We start from the raw sequence: 7,531 nt of genomic DNA, 5'->3' as shown, positions 1-7,531 counted from the left end.
CAAACATACAACATATTTTTTCCTTTTTTTTATTTATTTCACTTTGCAATTTGGTTTGGAAACAAACTTTGCTATTTTTCCATCCACTCGGACCATATTTCACTTACGCTTGCACCTACTACAATGACTGTTGAATAAGAGTTGTATTCTATATGGGGGAGGGACCTGCTTTCAAAAGTTACATTTTCACTTTAAGTACCCTTAGTTTGTTCAAAACCAGAGAGAGAGAGAGAAAAAAAAGATAACCAGAATGAACTTCAGGAAAATAAATGACTTTGATGTTTTGAACTGACAGCCTCCGGCACTATCACGCCCTGAATGGACTGATAGGGTGGCATCAACAGGGTAATGACTATCAATCAAGTCGAAGAATAGGTCTACCTGATGAATCAAGTTGAATTCACTACGGGGCTAGACCATGCCAATTCCAAAGTTTAGGGGAAAAAAGAAGTTAAAAATAAAAGTTTCAAAAGAAGTTTAAAAAAAAGTGGGAATAAAAAAAAAAAAATCTGATGGTTTAAAAGCCATGGAGAAGACACAAGCACTATACAAATACCCTTCCACCTCGCCAGAGTGCCCCCCCCCCCCCCACGCACAGACGGACACACACACACACACACACACACACACATACTAAATTAAGTTACAAGGCCCTGCTACTGTAAATGTTGATATTTTTGTGTGATTGATTTTTCGTGCTGAGTGGCTCAAAAACATATTCGCAGGCTGTTGAATTCTCACTGCAGAATTATCAACCCATTCACAATGTACAGAGAAAATTGTGAAGATAGTTCCACAGGTTTTAGAATTTGTGCTAGCCAGAAGTAGTGCGAAATATGTGAAAATGAATGTAGCACAAAAATTTCTGTGTTTACAGTATAAAATGTGACATATGGCAGTCTTACTGATCACTCATGAAATTAACCCATTGAGGACAATATGATTTTGCTATTCAACACACATTTCCCAAAGACACCTAATGAGTATACTTGGGACCAGTCTTCAACGGGTTAAGAGAATTTATGCCTGGACCACAACATTTTCAACGCAGTATCACATTAATTGAATATTAATTTAAAAAGTATCAAACCTAACACAAATTCATGCCTTCAGCTTCACGAAATGATACAAACTGACTGAATTTATTGCATGGTTTTGTTGGTGTTTTCCTTTTTTTCCTTTTGATAATACCACTGAAATAAAACAAAGACCATGTGGAACAGATGATGTTAGGTCTTGTCATGTTTATTGTGGGGTCAAAACAATAAAATGTCGAACAGAGTATCTGCATGCCTATGGAAAAATTACTGATGCTTAGCCTCATACTAGGGCCTGTGTTTCAATGAGTCATCACTTTTCAGATTATTAAACACAAAAGTTGAAGAAACCGATATCAAAATTCTCGCAAGTAACTGAGCTGTCCTAACAGGCCATTCCTCTTTTTCACTTCCTGGTTCGTATTGATCCACACTTCCTGTTCGTCACATTGTTTTAGGTTTCTGTTGTGAGTGTTGTTATCGTGCCAGCTTTATGGACTTCCCTGCCAACGGACAGGGTGTTCAGACGCAAAAAAAAAAAATTATACTAGAACGGTATAGCTATACCAAAATAGTGTAGCTATATGATGAATTCATACGTCTAAACGCTGTATGACTAACGAAACGATGTGTAACGAAACAACGTATAGCGAAACGATGGTTAGAGCATCATTTCGAACAAGAACTCGCTACCGGTAACGAATCAGCATTCCATCATGCCCATTGTGCGTCTGAACGTATGGCGACCATAGAACAGTATAACTGAGCGGGGCTTAATGGGAGCGTGCACAAAAGGTGACCTTTCACTCATGACCATAACAGCATGCGCAGTGAGAAACTGCACATCTACATGACGTTTGCCAGAATGGTCAAAATTAGCGTCTGAACAGTCTGTCGGCTATACAGTGATTCCTTGTTTGTATGTCGTTTCTTTATCGAACTTTTGTATGAACTGGCTTGCGTCTGAACGAGGGGAAGACTAGACAACCCTGTAGTACTCACTCTCAGTATGTCATGTTTTTGCACATGTATAGTTACATTGTTGTTGATGTTTTGTTTTTAAAGCTGCTTTGGATATCGCATAGCATCCACAGGTCGTCTAGGTATCATTTCAATGGAGAGAACTAAAAAAAGAACAAAACTCACCATCACGAGATAAAAACATACGAGAGCAGCTTTTATTGATTGCAACCATGTACTACAATATTTCTACACGTCATTGTTGTAGGCATGGCAACAAACACTTCTGATATACTACATTGTTAATCTGTATGCCAAAATGCTAACCTGTCCTGGAATGGTCTAAATTTGTATTTGACATGCCTTGCTGTACGTGGTAAAGTGTATGGGAAAAGGTCACTTAAAGTCCCTGTTTACCTTTTGGAACAGCGATTTAATTTTTTTAAAGATATGACATTTAATTCATATGTGTAGGTCTGTTGTACCACATAACATCCTATCATGTAAAATTTTCGCAATAATACCAAAACTATGAAGAGATATCTGTGTTTTTCTCAATAAACCGTAACTGTAGATGGTTTAGTCTGGAAACATTTTTATTATAACTATTGTTCACATTTTGTATATTTAACAATACGTAACATCGATTTTACTGATGCAATTTTTTTTCCAGTGGTTGTTTCTATCCCTAACTCACATTTTAGAACTATTCTAAAGCACTAATGGTGGGTTGTTGTTACATCTGCAAATGATAAACTATGCCTTTAAAGTTTGAATCATTCACTGAAGGTAATGTCAGATGACTTGAAGCTCATGAACACCGTACAAAGGAAATGAGGAGAATGGATATTTTTCTTGATATAAGGCACATGCAGAGCAACAAGGCAGCTGTGCAAAAATCTACCAGACATGAGGATAATTCATGCATAGTTTACTGAAAGCAAAACTAAACTTGCCGGTTTCACATTGACTCACTAACATAAATGCACATTATCCTGTTGTGAACAGAGCAACTGTGCCCACAAGAGATGGAAAAGATCCCAACACCAAAATGATGCCAGCAGGAGTGCTGCCGATTATACACATAATAATATGCTGTAAACAGAAATTATAACACCCTGGTGCATCTCCCAACTCTAACACCACAAAAGTTTTATCCGTGCTCTGCTGGAGATCCCTGTGTAGTTAGGTTCACACAGAGTTGCTCTAACTTTAAGTTAACCTCTGGTGATATGTAGTGGCACCCCAAGGGGTTATGTAGGCCCATAAGTTGGGGACCATGTTGAGCAAAACTCCTCATTTGCTATAGCTGAAAGGATGCACAGTGCTCCTGATTGCATGAATTATCATGAATGGGATGCATGAAACTTAACAACGAGGGCATCCCCTCACACAATGCCATTGGCTGCGTTTATCATCTTTCCCCTATTTGAAACGGCTTTCAAAAGCCCTTTCCAAAGCCCTTTCCAAAGCCATTTAGAAACGGCTTCCAAAATAGTTGCGTTTATCAACTCATCGCAAACACGAAAACTGGCCTTGTCACTGTGCAGCTGCATTGCGCAATTTGACCCGAGGAGAAGGGGTCATACTCGTAACCGCAGTACAAAGCCGTTTCAAAACAGCTTCGCGTTTATCTCGCTTCAAAGGGCTTAAGAACTATAGAAACAGGTTTCTGGAAGCCTGTTTCGGATTAACCTCTTTCGGAAAGCACAAATTTGCGGTTTTCAAAAAGATTTTCTGAACCCCTTAATCAAAACAGCTTTGCATTTATCATTCGTAAAATTTCCCTGAAAGCCGTTTGGAAAACCTGTTTCTGCCGAGAAAAAGAGTTGATAAACGCACCCATAGTTAGTGGGCCCATATAAAGGCAGTTAACAAAGAGCTTGTTTAGGATTGACCAGTGTGAATGCTGATTAACTTCTGATACATGAAAACCTGCATGCAAACTGTTCACTACCACCGCCAAGGAAGGAGGTTATATTTTCATCAGCGTTGGTTTGTTAGTTACTGTAAAATGAGGTATGTTCGCGTGCATTTTTGATTTCGCGAATTTCGCGAGAGCCAAGATTCGCGAAATTAAAATGCATGCGAAAGTTCTTGTCTGCACTATATGCATTGAATGTTAGAGGCAACTCGCGAAAATTTCATGCTGCGCAAAAGGCCGTCAGCTCTAATGCGCGAAAATTTCATGCCGCGAAAATACATTGTTTTACTGTAGTTAGTTTGATTGTCTGTGTGCAAAATGACTCCAAAAATTGTGAACAGTTTTTAATGAAACTTGCAGTAAAAGTTGATACTAACACATGGAACATATGATTAATCTTTTTTTTTTTTGGTAGTTATCCAGGAATCTTTATGGATATTTGAAGGGCTTTTTATCTTTTGGCAGGTATTGGGAAATTGGGCACTTTTCAGCACGCATGTTTGAGTGGAAATCACTGATCTCTGTGGAAGAACAAGATCAAGTGGTGGAAATTAGCTGCTTGGTGGAGGTCTGCGCTCTCAGAGTGCTTCCTAGTTATAATGAAAGGCAGTCATTGCATGCGGCACACTGCACTTCCGGATTTCATCATCCTGCATAGCTCACTGTTAGCTAATTACGAGTCTTTATCATTGATGATTAGCACCGTGTGAACGTAACTCAGAGTTAGGAGCTAATTTGCATAATTATCATCAGTGTAAGCTGTCATTGATGATAGCTGTCACTGACTACAAACATCCTACTGAACAACAACAAATATCTGGACTGAGTGATCGGTATAATCTATCTAGACTTTGTTATGAACCGGTACTTATAAATTGACCATTCTGTCAAGGGAAGGACAATCCTGCGATTATTGATTATATGGTTGTCAAGTTTTTTACATTTATGCTTGCAAAAAGGACATGTTTTTCCAAAGTATATCCATATATCAAAGAGGTTGTAGTTCCAGTTCAGCAGTGAAAATAGCTTGTAAAGAGATCGTTATAGTTAATTTTATTGCATCTAAACATTGTTCCAGCCTAAGCAATTCCTTAATATCTCATGAAAACTGTATTTCTTAAGGAGTGGGGGTGGGGATCGACACATTCTGAAGTCATGTTTCAATGAAGTTGTAATCATGAATGTTGATCACAACAATCAATGAAATTATTGGCAGATTAAGGACCTGTAGGAGAGGATATTATGTCAGTCTTCCATGTGTAGGCCTAATGCCAGTTCAATATATACCAATGGTTCTTAATCAAGTTAATGAACTCTGGAGAGGAATGCTTTATGGATATGTTCAAAAGTCATACTCGAGCATCACAGATTTTTAGCTGTTTGATTTATTCATTTATATGTCTCTCTTCTGTCAAACCACATTGCCTGAGGTAAAACAGGGGCCAAAGGAAAAACATGTCCCTGACACATGATCTGATTTTCCCCTTTCAGATGACACTAAGGTGAAAAGAAAGAATGATGGATAGCTAATCTTTGTTGTGATAAGAGACCATAAATCTCTAGGTTTTTTATTATTTGTTTTGTCTCTTGTCTTATGGAGAGCTGAGAGAAACAACCTGCCACCTATGTCATAACAGTCTGTAACCTTAAAGGGAAGAATGTCTAATTCTCAAGTCTTTCCATCTTCCCATCATTTTTTTTTTTTAAATAGGAAATAAAATTTGTGGTGTCTGAGTAGTAGCTTAATATTATCTTCTTTTATTTGACTACATACATTATGACCTAGTCACCATGAAATGGGCTTGATTGATTCGATACTTGTGATTTAATTTCTAATAATGAAATGACTAAGATTATCTTATAGAACCTGCCATTCGTGGTAATAATGAACCCTTTCCTTTCCCCAAGTCAATGTAACCTTTTGTAGGTGAACCTCTAGTCATCAGCATTCATGACCTATAGGTTAGGTGTGTCTGATAAAAATAATCATCATATTTTGCATAGGAAGAAGAAGATTTTTTAAGTGGGTATTTTGGACTAGGTGGTGAACTTGTGGTGACTTGAGTTTCCACGACATCTCCTGGAGACTAGCAGTGTCTCAGAGAAGCAGTGAAAGAATCACACATCTTCAATTTAATCGGAGAGTTTTCCAGTCTGCAGCTGGCATCTGCAACGTTGACATCAGCTACATCCCCGAGGCTAATTAAGTCTGCGATATGTCTGCACCCTTGTGGAGACTCATGGCAACCTACCCACAATGATGTAGAGAATTTGTGGATACGTTTCCACAACTGAGAAGACATCTCAGAGAAGTCAACACAACTGCCCAGGTTGTCGCAACAACTGAAGGGCAAATAGAATGTCACTTGTTTGGAGATGTCTTGGAAGTTGCCCTGGAGTCGCCTTCTTGGTGAGAGCACTAGCCATTTGTCTTGGAGTCGCAGAAGTTGGTGCAACTTACAGATCAGTCCTGGCAATGGGCCCTATTGGCTGTATGATGGAATTTAATTTCCATGGACATATTGACACTAACTGAAAACTTATACTGACATAACTGATGCAATGTAATATAGATTTGCTATATATATATATATGATAAAGATTTAAAAAATGAAAGTTCATACTTTACCTCTATTGATGTGTTTGGGATGAGCTAGTAACATTATGTTATGCCACTGAAAGTAGATCTCTATGAGCAATCAGTACAAAAAAAAAAAATAGGGAATTCTTGGATGTTCATGACACACTTCTGTGTACACCACTTACAGATTAATTGTACAATAAATCATGAAGACAAATGTTCTGTCTTACAGCAGTTAATGTTGTGCTTACAGAATTGGCTATTTTTGAAGAAATAATCATTAAGTCTGTCAATCAATTGCCATTTCTCATTATTCCTTATTCTCATTTGCATATCTGCTCCCCCCACCCCCCTACCCAGAGCTACCAAGTCTCACGCATTGTGAGTGAGACTCATGCATTTAGGGTCTGTCTCACGATCTCACGCATGACACCCATTTTTCTCATGCATTGGGAGCATAGCTTAAAGAATTAAAGTGAGAGTTGCAATTGAAAGCATGTTTCCCTTTTGTCTTTCGAAATAAGTAAAAAATTGTCATTTAAGTATGCACCAGCTTGCACCATTAACCCGTTGAGGACTATTTGATTTCGCTACAACACGCATTTCCCATAGAAGCTTGCCCTAGTATACTCGGGACTCGTCCTCAACGGGTTTTAAGAGCTAAAGATTGAAAAAGTTCCCTTCCGTGGGAGAGCGGACACCCCCCTCCCACACCCTTCCCTCATTTCGCTCCCTCGCTCACGCACATGCGCGCGCGCCAAGATGCTGAGTCATGAAAATCTCACTCATGAAAATTTTTTGAACTTGGCATCTATGCCTACCACACACACCCCTTCTCGTGCATGTTGGGGAAGTAAGTTCATTCTTTCACTCCTCTGGTACACTTTAGGCAGCAGCTGAAGCCATGCCCATGAAGTTATTTCGATACATCATGTCAGTGACGGTGATACGAAACTGAAGAGAGTGCACTTCAGATAATGGATTGTCATCATGTAGTAGAAAAGTATTGGTAGTAATAATTATAGAAAC

Source organism: Diadema antillarum, unplaced genomic scaffold (genome assembly GCF_040938485.1).
Source record: "Diadema antillarum isolate AM-2024a unplaced genomic scaffold, OU_Dant_1.0 seq00000427_RagTag, whole genome shotgun sequence".
Lineage (NCBI taxonomy): Eukaryota > Metazoa > Echinodermata > Echinoidea > Diadematoida > Diadematidae > Diadema > Diadema antillarum.
Note: the sequence above shows the minus strand (reverse complement) of the source record.